The sequence below is a fragment of the Lithobates pipiens genome, unplaced genomic scaffold, assembly GCF_037356315.1.
Source record: "Lithobates pipiens isolate NorthernLeopardFrog02 unplaced genomic scaffold, aLitPip1_a1.2 Scaffold_16, whole genome shotgun sequence".
Lineage (NCBI taxonomy): Eukaryota > Metazoa > Chordata > Amphibia > Anura > Ranidae > Lithobates > Lithobates pipiens.
This window is the reverse complement of record NW_027507748.1, coordinates 26,459,210-26,483,631: the sequence shown is the minus strand read 5'-3', so window position 1 is coordinate 26,483,631 and position 24,422 is coordinate 26,459,210. Positions and strand designations below refer to the sequence as shown.

General features: G+C 45.1%; 1 long non-coding RNA gene across 1 annotated transcript in view; it reads left to right on the top strand.

Annotated features, from left to right (window-relative positions):
* The first annotated feature begins 733 nt into the window (after positions 1-733).
* The window catches only part of LOC143981688 (uncharacterized), a 365,565-nt gene continuing 341,876 nt past the window's right edge, over positions 734-24,422 (top strand). The window contains exon 1 of the long non-coding RNA XR_013274348.1: positions 734-826. This is a non-coding gene — a long non-coding RNA (uncharacterized LOC143981688). The remainder of the gene's footprint in view (positions 827-24,422) is intronic.

The window sequence follows — 24,422 nt, the reverse complement described above, 5'->3', positions numbered from 1 at the left end:
GGCCCTCCCCATCCCGGAGACTTCTTCCAGCCGCCTTCAGGCATTGGACGGCCCGGTGCGTACGTCACTCGTCCTCGGCCTACCCATTGGCTCTGTCGGGCTGTCAGTCACAGTACAGGGGTCATTTAAGTTTACCGGCCGGAAATAAATAAATAAGTCGCCTGTAAATTAGAAATGCGTAGAGCATCATAGAAGAAAAAAAAAAAAGGAAGGAGAGTCTGGGACACACTAACTTGCTAGGGGAGGGCGGGATTATAGCGCGAGTGACGTCCTGTAAGGCCAATCAGCGACTACGATGGCGGATCGGCGCCCGTGTGTCCTCCATGTCAGCCGCTGACGTTCCTCGGGAGGCACGGGGACGGGCACGTGACGTCGCTGTCACCGTACCACGAGCGGGTGTACGCTGTCACATCACAAAAAAAAGGAAAGTGTGTTACTGGAAAGACCAACCAATCACCGAGCTTTCAGTTCTAGCTCCCGCCCCCTTCTAGGACAAGCGGCGTGCTTTTCCACCAATAGCAACCTCGCTACGCCGGAGCACACGAGATCTCAGCCAATGAGAGGAGAAGCGGGGCGGGCAAGCCGAGGTGAGCTCGATTTGTTTTTGGGCGTGGCCGGGACGCGCGTGTCGCTGGCGGCCACTCCCTGATTGCCAAGCCCGGCGACCAATGGCGCGGCGGGTTAGCGGGACAGCGGCCAATGGGGTGCGGCGGCGGGCTGGAGTTGGGCGGGGCTGTCAGGGGTGCTGTGAGGTGACAGCGGGCCGAGGTATGGAGGATTTAGTGAGCGGGACGGAGGAGGAGGACGGAGCCAGAGCGGAGAGAAGGTAATTCCCGAGGACGGAGCCGAGGAGAGCGGAGGGAGGGATGGCGGGGCGGGGTGAGAGGGAGAGGAGACAGGGGGAGACGGCTGACACCTCCTCCTTCTACGTACCGTCCCCCTTCTCCTGTCTCCTCCCCCGTGTCCCCGCATGACTCCCCTCACTACACTACACTGACTGAGAGAATACCACCGAGACTGTCCTCACTGAGAGAGACAGAGTACCACCGAGACTGTCCTCACAGACAGAGAGAGAGTACCACCGAGACTGTCCTCACAGACAGAGAGAGAGTACCACCGAGACTGTCCTCACAGACAGAGAGAGAGAGAGAGTACCACCGAGACTGTCCTCACAGACAGAGAGAGAGAGAGAGAGAGAGAGAGTACCACCGAGACCGTCCTCACAGAGAGAGACAGAGTACCACAGAGACTGTCCTCACTGAGAGAGAGAGTGTCCCCTGAGAGAGAGAATACCACTGAGACTGCCTTCACTGAGGGAGAGAGTGTCCCCTGAGAGAGAATTTGTCCCCATAGAGAGAGAGAATACCACCGAGAGTCTCTTCACTGAGGGAGAGAGTGTCCCCTGAGAGAGAGTTTGTCCCCTGAAAGAGAGAGAGCCCCCATAGAGAGAGAGAGAGAGAATACCACGAGAGTCCCTTCACTGAGGGAGAGAGTGTCCCCTGAGAGAGAGTTTGTCCCCTGAAAGAGAGAGAGCCCCCATAGAGAGAGAGAGAGAGAATACCACGAGAGTCCCTTCACTGAGGGAGAGAGTGTCCCCTGAGAGAGAGAGAGTACTACCGAGACTGTCCTCACAGGGAAAGAGTGTCCCCCAAGAGAGAGAGAGTGTCCCCTGAAAGAGAGAGAGTCCCTATAGAGAGAGAATACCACCGAGAGTCCCTTCACTGAGGGAGAGAGTGTCCCCTGAGAGAGAGAATACCACAAGACTGTCCTCACAGGGAGAGGGAGAATACCACCGAGACTGTCTTCACTGAGGGAGAGAGTACCACTGAGACTGTCCTCACAGGGAAAGAGTGTCCCCCGAGAGAGAGAGAGTACCACCGAGACTGCCCTCCACTGAGGGAGAGAGTGTCCCCTGAAAGAGTGAGAGTCCCTATAGAGAATACCACCGAGAGTCCCTTCACTGAGGGAGAGAGTGTCCCCTGAGAGAGAGAATACCACCGAGAGTCCCTTCACTGAGGGAGAGTGTGTCCCCTGAGAGAGAGTACTACCGAGACTGTCCTCACAGGGAAAGAGTGTCCCCCAAGAGAGAGAGTGTCCCCATAGACCAAGAATACCACCGAGAGTGTCCTCACTGAGGGAGAGAGTGTCCCCTGAAAGAGAGTCCCTATAGAGAGAAAGAGAGAATACCACCGAGAGTCCCTTCACCATAGAGAGAGTGTCCCCTAAGAGAGTTTCTTCACCATAGAGAGAGTGTGTCCCCTGAGAGAGTCTCTTCACCATGGAGAGAAAGTGTCCCCTGAGAGACTTTCATGACCATAGAGAGAGTGTGTCCTCTGAGAGAGTTCCTTCACCATAGGGAGAATGTCTCCTGAGAGTTCCTTCACCAGCGAGAGAGAGTGAGAGTGTCCCCTGAGAGAGTTTCTTGACCATAGAGAGAGGGAGGGTGTCCCTGAGAGAGTCCTTTCACCATGGAGAGAGTGTCCCCTGAGAGAGAAGACCACCAAGAGTCCCTTCACTTAGAGAGAATATAAAGAGTTTCTTCACCATAGGGTAGTGATGGCGATCCTTGGCACCCCAGATGTTTTGGAACTACATTTCCCATGAGGCTCAACTGCACTGCAGAGTGCATGAAAATCATGGGAAATGTAGTTCCATAACATCTGGGGTGCCAAGGATCGCCATCACTGCCATAGAGAGAAAGTGTCCCCTGAGAGAGTTTCTGAGTTTCTTGACCATAGGGAGAGTGTCACAGAGAGTCCCTTCACTGAGGGAGAGAGTGTCTTATGAGAGAGTTCCTTCACCATAGAGAGCGAGAGCGTTCCCTGAGAGAGAGAGAATACCACGAGAGCCCCTTCACCATAGAGAGAGAATTCCATGAGAGAGTTCCTTCACAGAGTGAGAGAGAATACCACTGAGAGTGTTCCTTCACCATAGAGGGAGTGTCCCCTGAGAGAGTTTCTGAGTTTCTTGACCATAGGGAGAGTGTCACAGAGAGTCCCTTCACTGAGGGAGAGAGTGTCTTATGAGAGTTCCTTCACCATAGAGAGCGAGAGCGTTCCCTGAGAGAGAGAGAATACCACGAGAGCCCCTTCACCATAGAGAGAGAATCCCATGAGAGAGTTCCTTCACAGAGAGCGAGAATACCACTGAGAGTGTTCCTTCACCATAGAGAGAGGGTGGGAGAGAGTGTCCCCTGAGAGTGTTCCTTCACCATAGAGAGAGGGTGGGAGAGAGTGTCCCCTGAGAGTGTTCCTTCACCATAGAGAGAGGGTGGGAGAGAGTGTCACCTGAGAGGGTTCCTTCACCATAGAGAGAGGGTGGGAGAGAGTGTCACCTGAGAGGGTTCCTTCACCATAGAGAGAGGGTGGGAGAGAGTGTCACCTGAGAGGGTTCCTTCACCATAGAGAGAGGGTGGGAGAGAGTGTCCCCTGAGAGGGTTCCTTCACCATAGAGAGATGGTGGGAGAGAGTGTCCCCTGAGAGTGTTCCTTCACCATAGAGAGAGGGTGGGAGAGAGTGTCACCTGAGAGGGTTCCTTCACCATAGAGAGAGAATCCCATGAGAGAGTTCCTTCACAGAGTGAGAGAGAATACCACTGAGAGTGTTCCTTCACCATAGAGGGAGTGTCCCCTGAGAGAGTTCCTTCACCATAGAGAGGGAATCCCATTAGAGAGTTCCTTCACAGAGAGCGAGAATACCACTGAGAGTGTTCCTTCACCACCATAGAGAGAGGGTGGGAGAGAGTGTCCCCTGAGAGTGTTCCTTCACCATAGAGAGAGGGTGGGAGAGAGTGTCCCCTGAGAGTGTTCCTTCACCATAGAGAGAGGGTGGGAGAGAGTGTCACCTGAGAGGGTTCCTTCACCATAGAGAGAGGGTGGGAGAGAGTGTCCCCTGAGAGAGTTCCTTCACCATAGAGAGAGGGTGGGAGAGAGTGTCCCCTGAGAGGGTTCCTTCACCATAGAGAGAGGGTGGGAGAGAGTGTCACCTGAGAGGGTTCCTTCACCATAGAGAGAGGGTGGGAGAGAGTGTCCCCTGAGAGTGTTCCTTCACCATAGAGAGAGGGTGGGAGAGAGTGTCCCCTGAGAGAGTTCCTTCACCATAGAGAGAGGGTGGGAGAGAGTGTCCCCTGAGAGGGTTCCTTCACCATAGAGAGAGGGTGGGAGAGAGTGTCACCTGAGAGGGTTCCTTCACCATAGAGAGAGGGTGGGAGAGAGTGTCACCTGAGAGAGTTCCTTCACCATAGAAAGTGTCCCCCAAGAGATAGGAAAATGTTGCCGCTCCAGAAGCTCCGGACCTTTTGGAAACGCCCGCTCTAAATTGCAGGTGCTGGCTCCTCACAAACATAGAAGAAAAGAAAAAGTCCTGGACGGCCGCACACCACTGGAGGCTTCTTTATTGAAGATTTACAATCCAATACAGTCACTTCATGTACAAAAAAAGACAGGGAAAAACAGCTAACGTGTTTCACACCATTCGTTGGTGCTTAATCAGAGATAAATGATGAAGGTCTAATCATGTGTATATAGAGAGGAAATAAGAAATGAACAACCAATCAAAGAATAGAATTATCTTAAAAGGAACCTCCCCACATGATCAGACCTAAAATAGAAAACACCTGAAGGGGGGGGGGGGGGGGGGGGGGGCGACAAAAAGCACACAAAAATGAATAAAAAAAAAAAATCAAAACGAATAAGTATCAAATTGAGACATTATGAATAAAAACATACGTGTGGTTGTTACCTTAATGTATCTCCCCCACAGAGTGCAATCATAGGCATAAAATCGGAAATAATAAATGATAATGAAAAATAATGCAACTTATGACATGGTGCAGATCTTAATGCAAATGTGCAAAATCATGATGTAATTATGAATAATATCGGACAAATTGTCTCAAATATTAGCAAAACGATTACAACAATAGTCAATGTATAAACAGTCAATAGACATATGAACTGTAAACCTATTCACAACTGTAAAAATAATTATATTTAGAGTTAAAAATATCTATTGTAATGTTATCATTATTCCAATGTAACCTTCACGAACATAAATTGGTAAAAGAAGAAGAGAGCCCGAATGTACAAGCGTCTATATATACATAGATGCCTATATGTGTGAACAAAAATCAATCAAAGGCAAAAAAGGTCTAGACTTGTAAAGACTGTCATTCGATTTGGAAAGCATATAATGACGTGAAGGTTAAGTAAGACCGTAGCCTAGCTGCGTGTAAAAGGAGATATACCAATGAAAAAAATCAAGGAATGAACTTTAAACGGAGAGGTGGTGTGCAACATGAAGCCGCAGTCTCACTCCGCACGCTGCAGTGCGAGGCAATAGCTTCATTGCATTAACTTCCGAACATTGTGCACAGTGGGACAAGAGTCTTACCCCACGCGCTGCAGAAAGGATGGTAGTGAGCCCGAACAGTTGTACAGAAAAAACGTGATAGATGACAAATCTAGTATAGCATGGGTATAGATACTGACCTAATGTTAGTCCCAGTATAGCAGACATGAGAGCTATCATACCGCTCTGATATGTATAGACTAAGAAGTACTGAAAATATATAAAAATAAAAAAATGATGTATGAATATATGTAAAAATTACATATATATTTAAAAAAATATAGAATATATAAAAAAGGAAAAAAAAAAAGAAATGATGTATGAATATATGTAACAATTATATATATTTAAAAAATATAGAATATATTAAAAAAAAAAGGATGTATGAATATATGAAAAAAAAAAAATAATAATAATATATATATATATATATATATATATATATATATATATATATATATAAAAAAAAAAAAAAAAAAATGAAATGATGTATGAATATATGTAATCCTAATAACAGAGCAATAGGGCAAGAGTGCAACCATGCCAGGACATAAATGGAGTCTACTATACAATGTCAATAAACGATTCACATACCGCTCAAACCAAAGTATCAGAAAAAATATATAATTTTTTAACGGATAAATCTCATTAATAAAAATGAAGCACGTCCCATTCAAAATTTAAGGCCAATAGGCTGTCTAGTGTTTAAAGTGAATATCCAGCGAACTTCTTCTTTATACAAAATGCCAAATTTGTCACCATCTCTTAAAGAGGAAGTAAACCCTGATGAGTTTACTTCCTCTTTCATTCCCTGCAAAGGCAAAGCATAATGGACTACTATGCATCGCATCGCATAGTAGCCCATTATGTTTCACTTACCTGACACAGGAGCCAGCGAAGTCACCGCTGTCCCCTGTAGTTCCGAGCATCCATCTTCTTGGTGGGTCTCCGTGGGTCTCGCTGCTCTCTGGCGCTGTGATTCGCCGGAGCAGCGATGACGTCACTCCTGCGCATGCGCACGGGAGCCGAGACGCGCGGCATTGCGCGGCATCTTCGTCATCGATAGCGGTGGTTGTCTTCGGGCAAGATCTCCCTAAACCGTATAGGTTTGGGAGATATTTCTTGGACCTACAGGTAAGCCTTAATCTAGGCTTACCTGTGGTCAAAGTGGTTTGTAAGGGTTACAACCACTTTAAGTGGTGTTGCTATTTTGTCTATGCCTTGGATAATTAGGCTGAAGGTGTTTTTTAGAATGAAATTCATTCCAATGGCGTGCCACATTAGTGGAATGTTCTTTCTCTATATCATGAAGATGATCATAGAAGATGATCTTTACGCTGCGTACACACGACCGGACTTTTCGACAGACTTTTGCGGATTTCCTGACGGACTTTCCGAACGAACGGACTTGGTCACACACAATCACACCAAAGTCCGACGGATTTGAACGTGATGACGTACGACTGGACTAGAATAAGGAAGTTCATAGCCAGTAGCCAATAGCTGCCCCCGCGTCGGTCTTTGTCCGTCGGACTAGCATACACACGAGCGGATTTCTTCATAGGAACTGGGTCCGGCAGACGTTCCGGCGAAAAAGTTTGAATCGTTCTATTTCTAAAGTCAGATTTTTGTATAGCAGAGGTCCGATGGAGCCCACACACGATCGAATTGTCTGACGGATTCGTTCCGTCAGACCATTGCTGTCAAAGTCTGGTCATGTGTACGCGGCATTATGCCTCATGCACACTGGACATTAAAATAATGTTATAAAAACGCCAGTAGCTTTGCAGTGAGTTTTTTTTTTTTTTTTTTTTTTAATTTTGCAGATTTTTTTCAATGTTTTTGCAATAACGTTTTTTTTGTGTTTGTTTCTTTTTCCTTCTTCTTCAAAACAAAATTTTTTTTTTCAATGGATCAAAAACGTTAAATGCTGGCGAGCAACGTTTTTGAGCGTTTATCGACCCTTATCAGTGTTAGAGCATGTTAACAGCTGAAAAACGTCTCTCAGAACCCCACTAGTTTTTTTTTTTTTTTTACCTGCTCAAAAACCCACTGCCCAAAACTGCGGACAACAGCCTATGTGTGCATGGACACATAGGATAACATGATGGAGAGTTAAATGACTGTAGAAAAAAAAACGTCTACTGCCAAAAACAGCCCTCTGTAAAAGCATCCAAAAACGTCCAGTGTGCATGAGGCCTAAGGCTATGTGTTGTCCTGCCTACATATTGTGCATATTTTATGCCGTTTACCTGTGGAGGTCGAGGTCACCACCTTTTAATAAGAGGACAATATGAACAACCTCGGCCACTACATTTAAATGTGCCCTTGAGGTTAACCAGTTAGGTGGAGCTCTTTTTACTAGTGTAAGGCTCGGTGATAGTAGCCCACTGAGAGAGGGTGCTTTCCTGGATACCGTACATATGCCTTTATCTAAGATTTTGGGAATAGATGGAGGTCATTGGATAAAACTGGAAGATATTTAGTAACTCTTTAAGATAATTCTATTCTTTGGTTGTTCATTTACTTAATATATATATATATATATATATATATATATACACGCACATGCACACGCGTGCAATTAGTCCTCGATAATTTAGCTATGATTAAGCACCAACACATGGTGTGAAACACGTTAGCTGTTTTTCCCTATCTTTTTTTTTTTTTTTCCGTACATGAAGTGACCATATTGGATTTTAAATCTTCAATCAAGATGCCTCCAGTGTGTGCGGCTGTCCAGGACCTTTCTCTTTTCTTTTTGTCCCCGAGACCGTTCTCTCACCATAGTTGCAGAGAACCCATGAGTTGAGTTCCTTCACCAAGATAGAGAGAGAATACCATAAGAGTCCCTTCACTGAGGGAGAGAATTCCACTGAGAGAATTCCTTCACCATAGAGGAGACGGAGAATGTCTCCCTAGATTCCTTCACCATAGAGAGAGACGGAGAATGTCTCCCGAGGGTTCCTTCACCATGAGAGAGAAGGAGAATGTCTCCCGAGGGTTCCTTCACCATAGAGAGAGACGGAGAATGTCTCCCGAGGGTTCCTTCACCATAGAGAGAGACGAGAATGTCTCCCGAGGGTTCCTTCACCATAGGAGAGACGGAGAATGTCTCCCGGGGTTCCTTCACCATAGCGAGAGACGGGAGAATGTCTCCGTCCTGATGATTTCCTTCACCATAGAGAGAGGACAGAGAATGTCTCCTGAGATTTCCTTCACCATAGAGAGAGACAGAGAATGTCTCCTTGAGTTTCCTTCACCATAGAGAGAGGGAGGTGTGAAGTCTCCTGAGAGTTCTTCACCATAGAGAGAGAGGAGAATGTCTCCCAAGAGTTCCTTCACCATAGAGAGAGACGGGAATGTCTCCCGAGATTTCCTTTACCATAGAGAGAGAGGAGAATGTCTCCCGAGATTTCCTTCACCTTAGAGAGAGACAGAGAAATGTCTCCCGAGATTTCCTTCACCATAGAGAGAGACAGAGAATGTCTCCCTGAGATTTCCTTCACCATAGAGAGAGGGAGGGGAGAATGTCTCCTGAGAGTTCCTTCACCATAGAGAGAGGGAGGGAGAATGGCTCCTGAGAGTTCCCTCACCATAGAGAGAGAGGGAGAATGTCTCCTGAGAGTTCCTTCACCATAGAGAGAGAGGGAGAATGTCTCACGAGAGATTCCTTCACCATAGAGAGAGAGGGAGAATGTCTCCCGAGAGTTCCTTCACCATAGAGAAGAGACGGAGAATGTCTCCCGAGAGTTCCTTCACCATAGAGAGAGACGAGGGAATGTCTCCCGAGAGTTTCTTCCCATAGAGAGAGGAGAGAGTGTCCCTGAGAGAGAGTCCCTTCACCATAGAGAGAGCGTTCCTTGTGAGAGTCCTTCACAGAGAGTGTACCCTGTCCTCAGTGACTGAGAGTATACCCCCCTCGTATAATCACCCCACCCCCCCTCACTTGAGTGCCCCCTTCACATAATCACCACCCCCACTGAGTGTCCCCCACCTCCTCACATAATACACATACCCCACCTGAGTGTCTACCACCACATATAGAACCCCCATCACTGAATGTGTCCCCACCAAATAAATTACACCGACTATGAAGTGGCAGCCGCTGCGTCACCCCTTGAGCCCAGGTACTGACATGTCACCTCACCGCCCCCCCCTCCCCAGCAGGGCTTGCTAATATTTATATTCACGGAAGAAGGCGGAGTACTGTACTAATGTTTATTTGTCCTGACACCTCACTCATAGCAATGGGAGTATTATACACTAACAGTATGGATATGTGGGTCTTGTACAGCCACATTCTTAGAGCAACTGTATAGTAATCATGTCAGGAGCTGCTACAACCTACACCGTACTCACAGGAGTACTACATACTAGGAATGCTAATAATAACCATATTCAGGGGCCCCTCACATGGAGTACTCTATACAACATACTACTATTAATAATCATCATGTCTGGAGGAACTATGCTTCACCTATGAGAGTACCATATAATGTATAACGAATGATAATATCCTTGTATTTGTGTCTATTACAGTCCACCCATAGCACTGAGTATACTTCTACTACTAATAATAATCTATGTGGGTCCATTATACCACATCCATGTCTACTTATTGGTCCATTGCCCTGAGCTCATACACTGCTATTATTACCGGTACTACTAGTAATGCTAATTACCAAGGTCTATAACACTGCTGTCCTCTCCTCTATTACTACTAATCATAATAAATAATACAATCTCTGTAATGTTTTAATTATTATAATTAATTGAATGATAACCGGCTTGGTACACTGCACTCACAACAATAGAATTCTTTTTGTTACTGCGGCATTAATAACTATATTTTGGTTTATTACACATGAGATGATTACTATAAATAGTAATTACACCTGGGACTGTACATCGCATCCTTGGTTGTGGAATTATTACTGCTGGAATATGTGGAAAAAATAGAATACCACTTCATGGCAGCGGGGAGTATCATGAATGGAACCACCCCTAACAATAAGCATTTGGGTCTGTCACAGTTGTTTATTATTATTATTTATTACTAATAAAGGTATGGGGGGGAGGGGGGGTTCTATTACTCCGCACACATAGCACAGAAATTATTATTACCGCCACTACTAATTGTGTGTGGGAGGTTACACTGCATGTACTGTACAGCATTAGTAGTAATTGCTGTGACAGTTAATAATATATTTGTGACTGTTACACTCTGTTCATTCTGGGTTGCTGTACTGCCATTAGTAATGTGTGTGTGGCTTTTATATTTTATCAATAGCATGGGGATGACTACCGATGTACAGCAGTAGCCATTTTGATAGACAAAAATATTTTCTAGTGTTGCAACGAAATGAAAATTCTGATTAGCGAAAATTTAGGACGAAACGGAAATGGTATATATATATAATATATATATATATATATATATATATATATATATATATATATATATATTTAAATAAAATATTAATACATTTTATTGTATTAAAATAATTTTTTTTTATACATATTGTGGCAGCACGCAGGTAAAATCACCTGGTTGTATTCAGGAGGGAAATATGTGTGTCCTAGATTCAGGCTTTATGCCAGACTTTTACAATTAGGGGAAGAGTTAATGAGCTCCAGCTGTAGTATGTGGCTCATTAAGACCTCTACAAAAAACCCCAGCATGCATAGGGAGATGCTCCATCCTGGAACAGTTTTTGTGTGTATAGACTGGGGAGTCTGAGATCTGTCAGTGCGGTGAGTTAACGCCTGTGTGGCAAACCCCTACAAATAGAGACAGGGACTGGGGCAGCACAAGGTGCACCCAGTTGTTAGACAGGGAGTCTACGTGTGTAGTTAGAGGTCAAGCTGACCCAGGATTTATTTTCTTGTTTATTATGTTTGGCTGTTATTTGTACTCACTGCATGTAGCACAAAATAAACCGGATCTTTTTGAACCTACACCGCTGTCTGCTGTGCCTGACTTCGTGTTGTGAACCCATCCAGGGGGTCACACACACCCGCTACCGAGCTAACCCCTCACAATATATTTGTAGTCCCCTTTTTAATTAACATCATCAATTTAAATGAATATGAATTTATTTCAGCCATTATCCTCAACAACGAGCCTATTTTTGAAAGCTATCGGCACCAACGAGCCTATGCTTGCCCACTATCAGCCCCCCCGATGAGCCCATTTTTGCTTGCTATCGGCCCCCCCAACTGTTCACTATCGGGCCCCCCGATGAGCCTATTGTCGCCCGCTATCGCCCCCCCCCCCGACGAGCCTGTTTTTGCCCGCTATCGCCCCCTGACGAGCCTGTTTTTGCCTGCTATCACCCCCCCCCCCCCCCGACGAGCCTGTTTTGCCTGCTATCGCCCCCAGACGACCATGTTTTCAGCCCATCGACGAGCCTATTTTCGCCCGCTTTCAGCCCATCGACGAGCCTATTTTCGCAAGCTATCGCCCCCCCCCCCCCCGACGAGTCTGTTTTTGCCCGCTATCGCCCCCTGACGAGCCTGTTTTTGCCCGCTATCACCCCCCCCCCCCCCGACGAGCCTGTTTTTGCCTGCTATCGCCCCAGACGACCATGTTTTCAGCCCATCGACGAGCCTATTTTCGCCCGCTTTCAGCCCATCGACGAGCCTATTTTCGCCCGCTTTCAGCCCATCGACGAGCCTATTTTCGCCCACTTTCGGCCTCCCGACGGGCCCATCTTCGTCCGCTTTTGGCCTCCCGACGGGCCCAGCTTTTGGCCTCCCGACGGGCCCATCTTCGCCCGCTTTTGGCCTCCCGACGGGCCCATCTTCGCCCGCTTTTGGCCTCCCGACGGGCCCATCTTCGCCCGCTTTTGGCCTCCCGACGGGCCCATCTTCGCCCGCTTTTGGCCTCCCGACGGGCCCATCTTCGCCCGCTTTTGGCCTCCCGACGGGCCCATCTTCGCCCGCTTTTGGCCTCCCGACGAGCATATCTTCGCCCGCTTTTGGCCTCCCGACGGGCCCATCTTCGCCCGCTTTTGGCCTCCCGACGAGCATATCTTCGCCCGCTTTTGGCCTCCCGACGAGCATATCTTCGCCCGCTTTTGGCCTCCCCCTGACTAGCCTATGTGCGGCCTCTTTCAGCACCGACGAGCCTATTTTCGCCCCAGCTTTCAGCACCGATGACCCTATTTTCGCCCAACCATTTTCAGTCCGGTGATCTATCAGTCATAATTTTCATCAGCGGCATTCCAGTGATTAAAACTACAAAATTTACTCAGAATTTTCATCAATTGACGAAAACTATGACAAAATGCCAATTTTCCTCAAGGAATGTAAACGGAACGGAAATGTGAGGGAGGGGTGTATTACTTATAAAGACGTTATATAACGGTTAAATCTGTGTCTGTGTAGTTTGTTCAAACCTTATTACCATAAATAATAACATGTTATTAGACTTTTTTTTTGTTATGTTTTTTTACTCCAGGAGTATATAATGAGTTTGGAAATTCTAGAGAAAAGTTTAACTAATGCATGACAATTTAACTAAACATATTCGATTTAATCGACTAAATATGACTACGGTAAAACTAAAACCATTCAGAACCATTCACTCTCGTGGGTGCGCCCGTAACCCGCCTCTTAAAGGACAACGTACAGGTACGTGATTCTGTCTCTACGTGCCCTTCTGCCACAGTATATCTGCGTGAGGCGGTTAATGAAAACGGACCGCCTGTACGACCGACTGCCCTCCGATTTGATTCAATCCGTGTTTTTTTTTTTGTTTTTTTTTTTGCGCATCGGATGTCAATGGAGACATGTCCTTTAACACCCGCTGCTCCATTGGAGGAGACTGAAGGGTCCGATCGGGTCCAACTGAAAAACAGACAAGCCAGTGTAAAAGGGGCCTTAGTTGTGCAATAGAGCTGCATTATTGATTGTTAAAAATCGAGACCACGATTCTTTTCCCCCCTTGCGATCTTAACAAAGCATTTTTTATCGATTCTATGCAGAGTTCTCTGGTCACCGTCACTTAAAGCGGAAGTTCCATTTTTGGGTTTAAAGTGGTTGTAAACCCTTACAACACACTTTGACCTACAGGTAAGCCTAGATTAAGGCTTACCTGTAGGTCCAAGAAATATCTCCTAAACCTATACGGTTTAGGAGAAATTTGCCCGAAGACAGGCACCGCTGTCTACGGCGCATGCGCCGTAGACAGCGGCGTGCAGGCGCACTGAGCGCGGCATCTTCAACGACGGAGATGCGGCGTGTGTCGGCTCCCGTGCTCATGCGCGGGAGTGACGTCATCGCGGCTTCGCCGAATGATAGCGTCGGAGCTGCGAGACCCCACCGAGAAGATGGATGCGCCGGACTACAGGGGACCTGTGTCAGGTAAGTGACACATAATGGGCTACTATGCCATGCATAGTAGTCCATTATGCTTTGCCTTTGCAGGGAATGAAAGAGGAAGTAAATCCATCAGGGTTTACTTCCTCTTTAATGCATGCTATACATTAAGGTGAAAAACCTTCTGTGCTGCAGCTCCCCCTCAGACCCCCCCCCCCCTGCCTTTTTCTTACCTGAGCCCTATCCGATCCAGCAGCGTGCACGAGCGCAGCGGCTCCAGCCACCATCTCTCTCCTCCATTGGACAGACTGATAGCTCCCGTCCCTGTCAATCAAAGCCAGTGACGCGGGGGTGGGGGGGGTGGGGGGGGCGAGTCCCCCTGTCTTCTGTGTCAATGGATGCAACAGCGGGTGTGGGGGGAGGCTCGGGAGCGAGCCCGCACGGTTGCCCCCCAAGGAAAGCGGCTTTTAGTAGGGGAACCCAATTAAAGAGTGGCCTGGAGTGCCGCATGGGGCATCCCCAGAAAAGGAGGATCGGGGCTGCTCTGTGCAAAACGATTGCACAGAGCAGGTAAATATAGGCACTTTTTTTTGTTTTTTTTTAACAAGGGTTTACAACCACTTGAACCCTTGCAGCGCGGGCGCAGCCCCCCTGCTACAAGAAAGAACTTTTACATCTGCTGGAGTTGTGTGTGTGTGTGTGTGTGTGTGTGTGTGTGTGTGTGTGTGTGTGTGTGTGTGTGTGTGTGTGTGTGTGTGTGTGTGTGTGGGGGCTCATTTTATAAGATCCAGTGTCCTCCTAAAAATAGAATGAGGTTGTGTGACACCGTGACCGGGTCACGTTGTAAAATCTGCCCACACACATTACTGTCTTCAATTCAGATTACTTACATTTTTGCACAAAAGATCATTTTTTTTGTAGTATTCAGTCTAAACTTGGTAGATATTTCTCTTAGCAGATTGTAACACGTGGAGAGCGTTCTCCTGTTACGGTTACAGCCACCTGCCGGTGTGTAGAAAGTCTACGTCACACTTTATTATTATTATTTTTATTATTATCCCCTATATGCCTGCACAGACAGCTTACTGATGCGGAATTCTCGTATGAAACGTATATCTCTCCTTCTCCTAATGATGTTGTTATCCTAAACATGAGCTGTATGTATGCCGGTATTAAGACCTGTCTCTGCAGCATGTATCACATTTCATGTTATTTGTATTATTATCCTTTTCAGTTGTAGAGAGAGCTTCACTTACATGATAAACGTGTGAAACAATGATACCGTCACCTGCACCGAGCATGCAAATCCATATTTATTTCAAATTATAATTATTACCCCCCTCATCATCTTTCACTGACTGACCTGTCAGTCACTGCACCTTTTTTAGATGCCACGTATTATCGAAATATATTTCCCTTTTTTTTTTTCTTTTTTTATTATTATTATTATTATACATTTTCTATTATTTTTTCTGTTTTTATTGAATATTTTAACAAGGAATATAAACAAAGCTGCAAATAATACTATATATGTTTTCACATCAGTGAAAACCCCTGAAAATACACATTATTTTTATATTCTTGTAACACAGCGGGCAAGGGGAAAAAAAAACACAAAAGGGGGGGGGGGTGAATCGGTGCATTATCTGGCTGTTAATTGCAATGCGGCTTTTACATTGCATTATAAAGAGTATTCCTTTCCTTACCCTTTCTTCATTTTTTTTTTGTCTTTACGTAAATGTTTGTAATAAGACTCTTTTTAGGCTAGGTTTCCAAAGTCGCACAATTTACAGTGCGACTTTGCAATGTGATTTTTGATGCGATGACACGTGACCAGTGAGAACCGTGCGAGAACAAGTCGGGGGAGGGGGAAAAAGTAATGCAAAAACCCTTTTTAGAGTCGCTGCGAACTTGAGTCACACCAGTTAGAACGGGGACCCCATACCTTCAATTTTGACTTTTCATGCGACTTCACATGTGTCAAGTCGCACAACAACTCGCAGTCATAGAAAAAGAAAGCCTTATACATCCAAGGCCCCTTTCACACTTGTGCGACTTGTCCTGTGACTTGGGACTGCAAAGTTGCATGACAAGTCATTCACCCATGATCTCCTATGATAACTATTCATATATGTGCGACTTCAGAGTAGTCCCTGTACTCCTTTGGACTGACTTTCATGCGAGTTGAGGTCCATAGACCGCAAGCTTAAACAAACATTCTCTTAAATTGTGGAGAATATATATATATATATATACTGTATGTGTATATATATATATATATATATTATAACTATTTTCAGAGATCCTAGGGAATAAAATGGTGGTCGTTGCAGTTTTTTTTTATGTCGCACAGTACTAGGAATTTTTGATAATGAAAACTTTAAAAATCTCCATATGCAACAGTTTAATTATTATTATTATTATTATTTTTTTTTTTTTTTTTACAGGTTACCAGTTTAGAGTTACAGAGGAGGTCTTGCACTAGAAATATTGCTTTTGTTGTAACCTTCATGGCGATACCTCACGTGTGATTTGACTGTTGTTTACATATGCACGACTTACATATGCGCGTTCGCTTCAGCGTGTGAGCACAAGGGGAGGAGGGCGCTTTAAATTTATTTTATTTTTTAATTATTGTTTATTTTATTTTTACACTTTTTCCCTTTTTTTTTTATTTTTTTTTTTATGACTTTGACTTTTATTCCTATAACAAATAATGTAAACATCCCTTGTAATAGGAATAGAGCATTACCGGTCGTCTTTTTTTTATATAGAGATATCTGGGGGTCTACAAGTCTAGGTTTCCACTACTGCGACCTGATAATCGTGTGATTTTTGATGAGACTTGACGCAATGCCTGTGTATTCTTGAGGTCTATGGACCTCAAGTCGCATCAAAGTTGGACCAAAGTAGTGCAGGGACTACTTTTTGAAGTCACACAGATATGAACAGTACTCATTGGAAATCATGTGGTACGACTTGTCATGCGATTTGTGCAATGACAAGTCTCACTAGTGGAAACGCAGCCTAAGTCAACACATCTCTCCACTATACAGATCGATACAATCGCAAGGAAAATAACTCAGCCGAACTCTACCGCTATATAGAATATAGCTGGTGTGTAGAGTAGTCGGTGCTCTGGCTAATTAAGCTCACAAAAGATCCATAGAAAGTACAGGCCGGCAACCCGACAGCTTCTCCATGGAAAATATTTATTTAAGCATTACAGTAATAACCTCATCCAAAAATCGGACGCGTTTCGGCCTTAGGCCTTCATCAAAAGCAAAGCAATACAATCGATCTATGTGGCTTCCCAGTAAAAATAAAAAGTCAGTATTTGCATTTGCCAGTGCTGGAAGTGACGCCATGACGTCGCTTCCAGCCTGATGCTTTTTGCTAACAATCGTTTGGCTAACAAGCGTTTTCCTAACAATCGATCTCAGGCTTTCCAGTAAAAAAAATAAGTATTTGCCGTCAGTGAAAGTGATGCCATGATATCGCTCCTAGTCTCCCAGGGCAATAGAGATAGCTGGGGGACCATCTGGTCCACAGTCAGCTCTATGGTAGACTCGCCGGCTGGTGGTAGCACCGGTGGGGGGGGGGGGGGGCGTTCCCTCCTGCCACCTGTAAAAGCAATCAAGCAGCTAAACAGCTGCTAGGCAGCTAAACAGCTGCTAGGATGGCTTTTACTTTGCAGAGAATCACCTGCTGATGGTTGCAGCCTGCCTGCTGCACCCATCATTCAGATATCTACACTCCACATATGATGGCCTACGGGTGGGAAGTGGTTAACCTTTCTTTTTCTCTCTCTCTCTTTCTTTCTTTCTTTCTTTCTTTCTTTCTTTCTTTCTCTCTTTCTTTCTTTCTTTCTTTCTTTCTTTCTTTCTTTCTTTCTTTCTTTTCTTTCTTTCTTTCTTTTCTTTTCTTTCTTTCTCTTTTTCTCTCTTTCTTTTCTTTCCTTTCTTTCTTTCTTTCTTTCTTCTTTTCTTTCTTTCTTTCTTTCTTTCTTTCTTTCTTTCTTTCTTTCTTTCTTTCTTTCTTTCTCACCCCAACCCAACCCAATGGATTTCTCAATGTTTTCTGATACCCCCTTTTACTATCCAAATCCTCATCACCAGTCTTTTTTAGGTATGACTTCAAAAAAAGCCTATCAATAGCTTGGTTTTTTTACTTTTTACATATGAATAGCTAGGGAGAGAACAGCTGAAAATAAATCATTCAGATTTTATCACATTTATTTATATAAAAATGGTGAATACACAAGCTAGCTACAGCTAGGGAGATTATGCTGTTTGTTTTTCTGCAATCAAAATATGGAATCGCGGTACAGTGACTGACCTGGGAGTGATTCCTTCCCCATTTTTTTGTGTTTTTTTTTTTTCCGGTTCAGTAATAGAGAATACGGTTTTGAATTAATTTTTATTTTTTCTCAGAGATCATTCCTTATACCCCTGTCATTTGGTGCCCATATCCAAATGATGAGCATTGTATTATGGCACAAAACACTGGGTTAAAAATGAAATTAAGGGAATGGGGGGGGAGATTGCAAGCTGTCACAGTGTATAGGCCAAAAAAGTCCAATCTCATATACTCCCTCCTATGGATGGACGAACACTGATCAGAGGAGCTGCTCCTCTGGTCAGAGTATAGGATAAATCCCCCTGTACTTTGTATACTGCAAGAAATTAAAGGAGAAGTACAGCCAAAGCTTGTTTGGCTATACTTCTTCTGTGGATCACTGAAGTGCAGTTCATTTTGCACTTCTGAGACCTGTTTTTCAGCAGACAGTGGGCTGAAGTTCGCAGTCGGCTGAAGTCACAGAGCTGGTCCTGGTTCGGGCAAGATCACGACAATGAAGTTTGGTACCCACCCACGTGCCTGGACCCGTACCCCCCGTCTCAGGCTCTTAGCAAACTGCTGAGAGCCTGAGCTGGCCACTTCTGAACCAGCCCAGTCCTCCTGTGAGAGAGGGAAGGGGGGTGGCAGAGCAGATAGTGGTGACTGACAGTTTTAGCAGCGCTTTAGCGCTGTTTAAGCAGCGCATTGCGGGGTGCTTTTTACTTCAAAGAAGGGGTTAAAAGCGCCTGTGTTGCAGTGCTTCCCGTGCGCTTTTCAGGTGCTTTGGAAGCGCTGCCCATTCATTTCAATGGGCAGGGCGTTTTGTGACCGCTAAAGGCAGCACTCCAAAACTGCCCCAGAGATGCTGCTTGCAGGACTTTTCCTAACATTAACCACTTCAGCCCCGGAGGATTTTACCCCCTTCCTTACCAGAGCACTTTTTGCGATTTGGCACTGCGTCGCTTTAACTGACAATTGCGCGGTCATGCGACGTTGCAACCAAACAAAATTGGCATCCTTTTTTCCACATAAAGAGAGCTTTATGTTGGTGGTATTTGATCGCCTCTGCGGTTTTTATTCGTTGCGCTATAAACAATAGAAGAGCAACAATTTTGAAAAAAAAAACAATATTTTTTACTTTTTGCTATAATAAATATCCAATTTAAAAAAAAAAATTATAATTTTTTCCTCAGTTTAGGCCAATACGTTTTCTTCTACATATTTTTGTTTAAAAAAATCGCAATAAGCGTATATTGATTGGTTTGTGCAAAAGTTATAGCGTTTACAAAATAGGGGATAGATTTATGGCATTTTTTTTTTTTTTTACTAGTAATGGCGAAGATCCTTTATTTATTTTTTTTTCTTCGTGACTGCGACATTATGGCGGACACATCGGACACTTTTGACACATTTTTGGGACCATTCATATTTACACAGCGATCGGTGCTATTAAATTGCACTGATTACTGTGTAAATGTGACTGGCAGGGAAGGGGTTAACACCAGGGGGCGCTGCAGGGGTTAATATGTTCCCTATGGGAGTGATTCTAACTGTGGGGGGAGGAGACCAATCAGTGTTCCTTTGTACTGGGAACACACCATCAGTCTCCTCTCCACTGACAGGATGTGGATCTGTGTGTTTACATACACAGATCCACGGTCCTGCTGTGTTCCCGGGCAATCGCGGGTGCCCGGCGGACATCGCGGCCTGCTGGGCACGCGCACCACGCCCCGAGCGATGCCGCGGGTGCCCCCCTAGGCGGCCGGGAATGAGAGGACGTCATATGACGCCCACCCAGGAAGGGAGATCCCATCTGTGGGTGTCATATGTCTATACACCGGGGCTGAAGTAGTTAAAGTGGATGTAAACCCACTCTCATTCTTTATAAACTACTGCAATATTGGTTATCTAGAAGGATATACATGCATACTTATCTGTCAAATGTCTCCCCTCTGTCTGCTATGAGACCCAAAAAACTGCAGTTTTTTTGGGTTCCCCTCTGTCTGCTATGAGACCCAAAAAACTGCAGTTTTTTTGGGTGGAGTCGTGATGTCAGTAGTCTCCCCGCCCACCTCTACACTCCCCTTATCAACATGCATTTTCTCCTGTGTATTTCTTACACTGAACTTCTGCTATGATCTCTAACATCCAGTCAAAACCCAGAAAAGTCACCACATGACGTCAGCATGCCCAATCATGCTGAGCTGTGGAACAGCCAATCCTTGCAGAGCAGCAGAAGAAAGGAGTGGGGGAGGGAATTAAAAAAAGAATGCATGTCTCTTGGGCTAGTGCAGGAGATATGTAAATCACGCGTCACTCACAGCAAGGGGGAGGATTTGACAAAGGTTTTCTCTGTTTGTCAAGATTTATCAGACTGAACAATAAAAGAGGATTGCTCAGAGCTGGATTAACTCTTTGTGGCAAGACTGAGCTCAAATGATAGGAAATCTTATTCTCTACATTATGACATCAAAAAAAAAATTTGGGTTTACATTCACTTTAAGTTTAAGTCAAAGCTGCAGTTTGTCTTTATCTACAGACATCTCTTAATTGTATAGTTCACACTGCCCTATGCGGACGGCTGGGAGTGTCAATGATATGTTAATGACACCCCCAGATCCGTCCGCATATCGCAGTGCGATCTGCCGACTCGCACAGGAATCGGATCGCATGGTGTGAACCCCCATGCGATCCGATTCTGTTGCGGACCAAAAAAAGGGTCCCGTGCGAGTTTGCTGCGGGAGCGATGCGAATTCAGCCATACTATCTGTATGGCTGTACTCGCATCGCTACGGAGATCGGATGTGTATTAAAAAATAACCTGTTAACGAAAGAGAGAACATCTGTATGGTAACATAGTTTGATCTCTGCAAGAACAATCAATCGCAAATTATATTTTTAGTTTTTAAATACCAATATCTGCATGTAAATATTATGATTTTATATACAGTGGTGTGAAAAAGTGTTTGCCCCCTTCCTCATTTCCTGTTCCTTTGCATGTTTGTCACACTTAAGTGTTTCGGAACATCAAACCAATTTAAATAATAGTCAAGGACAACACAAGTAAACACAAAATGCAATTTGTAAATGAAGGTGTTTATTATTAAAGGTGAAAAAAAATCCAAACCATCATGGCCCTGTGTGAAAAAGTGATTGCCCCCTAAACCTAATAACTGGTTGGGCCACCTTTAGCAGCAACAACTGCAACCAAGCGTTTGCGATAACGTGCAATGAGGCTTTTACAGCGTCCTGGAGGAATTTTGGCCCACTCATCTTTGCAGAATTGTCCTAATTCAGTTACATTAGAGGGTTTTCGAGCATGAACGGCCTTTTTAAGGTCATACCACAACATCTCAATAGGATTCAGGTCAGGACTTTGGCTAGGCCACTCCAAAGTCTTCATTTTGTTTTTCTTCAGCCATTCGGTGGTGGACTTGCTGGTGTGTTTAGGATCATTGTCCTGCTGCAGAACCCAAGTTCGTTTCAGCTTGAGTACACGAACAGATGGTCGGACATTCTCCTTCAGGATCTCTTGGTAGACAGCAGAATTCATAGTTCCTTTTATCACGGCAAGTCTTCCAGGTCCTGAAGCAGCAAAACAGCCCCAGACCATCACACTACCACCACCATATTTTACTGTTGGTATAATGTTCTTTTTATGAAATGCAGTGTTCCTTCTACGCCAGATATACTTGGACACACACCTTCCAAAGAGTTCCACTTTTGTCTCATCGGTCCACAGAATGTTGTCCCAAAAGTCTTGGGGATCATCAAGATGTGTTGTGGAGAAATTGAGACGAGCTTTGATGTTCTTTTTGCTCAGCAGTGGGTTTCTCCTTGGAACTCTGCCATGCAGGCCATTTTTGCCCAGTCTTTTCCTGATGGTGGAGGCATGAACGCTGACCTTAACTGAGGCAAGTGAGGCCTGCAGTTCCTTGGACGTTGTTGTGGGGTCTTTTGTGACCTCTTGGATGAGTCGTCGCTGCGCTCTTGGGGTAATTTTGGGCGGCCGGCCACTCCTGGGAAGGTTCACCACTGTTCCATGTCTTCGCCATTTGTGGATAATGGCTCTCACTGTGGTTCGCTGGATTCCCAAAGCTTTGGAAATGGCTTTATAACCCTTTCCAGACTGATAGATCTCAATTACTTTCTTTCTCAATTGTTCCTGAATTTCTTTGGGTCTCGGCATGATGTGTAGCTTTTAAGGATCTTCTGGTGGACCTTACTGTGTCAAGCAGCTCCTATTTAAGTGATGCCTTGATTGTGAACAGGTGTGGCAATAATCAGGCCTGGGTGTGGCTAGAGAAATTGAACTCAGGTGTGGACAACCACAGTTAGGCCTCTTTCACACTAACGTCCCGTTCAGGCCCGCCTGTCAGTTTTTCAGGCGGACCTGAACGGGTGCTCCATAGAGCTCTATGGAGCGTCGGATGTCAGCGGTGACATGTCCGCTGACATCCGACCCGCTCCGATCCGAAAAAGTGTGACGGAGGAAAAAGCTATTTTTCCATCCGTCTGCGGATCGGATCGGGTGACGACGGGCACTGCGGTCCGTCGTCATCCGATCTCCCATAGGGGAGAGCGGCGCTGTGACAGGTCCGTCCCTGCACAGTGTGCAGAGACGGAGCTGTCATCTCCCTGCTCAGCGGGGATCGGCGGAGTGATCCCCGCTGAGCAAACGGACATCCACGGGGCGGATCAGAACTGATCCGCCCCGTGTGAAAGGACCCTTATAGTATGTTTTAACAAGGGGGGCAATCACTTTTTCACACAGGGCCATGATGGTTTGGATTTTTTTTCACCTTTAATAATAAACACCTTCATTTACAAATTGCATTTTGTGTTTACTTGTGTTGTCCTTGACTATTGTTTAAATTGGTTTGATGTTCCGAAACACTTAAGTGTGACAAACATGCAAAGGAACAGGAAATGAGGAAGGGGGCAAACACTTTTTCACAGCACTGTATATATATATAGAGAGAGAGAGAGAGAGAGGGAGATATAATATATCATCTATCATGTTTTGCCCATTATATTTACAGATATAAAAATATTACCAGACTATCATATGCCTTCCTATAATACTGCTAATCCCTTTTATCATATCTAGGCCACCAGCTGGGAATTAACTTCTGTGCTGCGTTGCTTATATGTGTATATCTATCATCCTCTGTGATTGTATTAATACGTCTTTACATACATCGTCCTAACAGTTCCCAGCCAATGGTAAATGTACTGCAGGGGGGGGGGGGGGGGGGAAACATCCATGGAATACTTCCACTTTCTTCTTCTGTATGTTTAACAAAAAAAGGTGTTTTATGAAATGAACTCCCATAAGGAGATATGGATGGATTAAAAAAGGAGAAGAATCTCTATTAAAAACACGTCGTGAGATACTGGTATATGCACTATGTTGTCAAAAGTATTGGGACACCTGCCTTTACATACACATTCACTTTAATCCCAGTCTTAGTCCGTAGGGTTCAATATTGAGTTGGCCCACCCTTTGCAGTTATAACAGCTTCAACTCTTGTGGGAAGGCCGTCCACGAGGTTTAGGAGTGTGTCTATGGGAATGTTTTGACCATTCTTCCAGAAGCGCATTTGTAAGGTCAGGCACGAACGAGAAGGCCTAGTTCGCAGTCTCCGCTCTAATTCATCCCAAAGGTGTTGAGGTCAGGACTCTGTGCAGATCAGTCAAGTTTCTCCACCCCAAACTCGCTCTTCCGCGTCTTTATCCACTTACACCCCCTTCCTGCCCAGGCCATTTTTCAGCTTTCACCGCTGTCGCAATTTGAATGACAATTGCAAGGTTATGCTACACTGTAAGCATGTGAAATTGTTATCATTTTCTTCACACAAATAGAGCTTTCTTTTGGTGGTATTTAATCTCTCCTGTTTTCTATTTTTTCCTAAAAAATAATTTGTCAGTAAAGTTTGTAAATAAGTAATTTTATTTTCCTTCACTGATGGGTGCTGATGAGGCGGCACTGATTAGGTGGCACTGATGAGGAGGCACAAATTTGTTGCACTGATGAGCACTGATAGGTGGCACTGGGCACTGATAGGTGGCACTGGGCACATAAGCAGCACTGATGGGCACAGGCGGCACAGACGGGTGGCATTGATGGGCAGCACTGACTGGCATCACTAATGGCCACTGATTGCTGGCACTTGTGGGCACAGATTGGTGGCAATTGTGGACACTAATTGCTGGCACTGATGGGCACTGATGATCAGTGCCCTGTTTACATATCTAGCTGTCCCCTGTGAGGAGATGCCACTGATCGGGTCTCTCCTCTCCTCACACTCGCAAGGAGCACCGATTACTGGCATCTCTGTGTTTACAGGAGACCGGCTGTGATTGGACACAGCCGACCACATGGTCCAAGAGCCACGGCTCTTTACACAG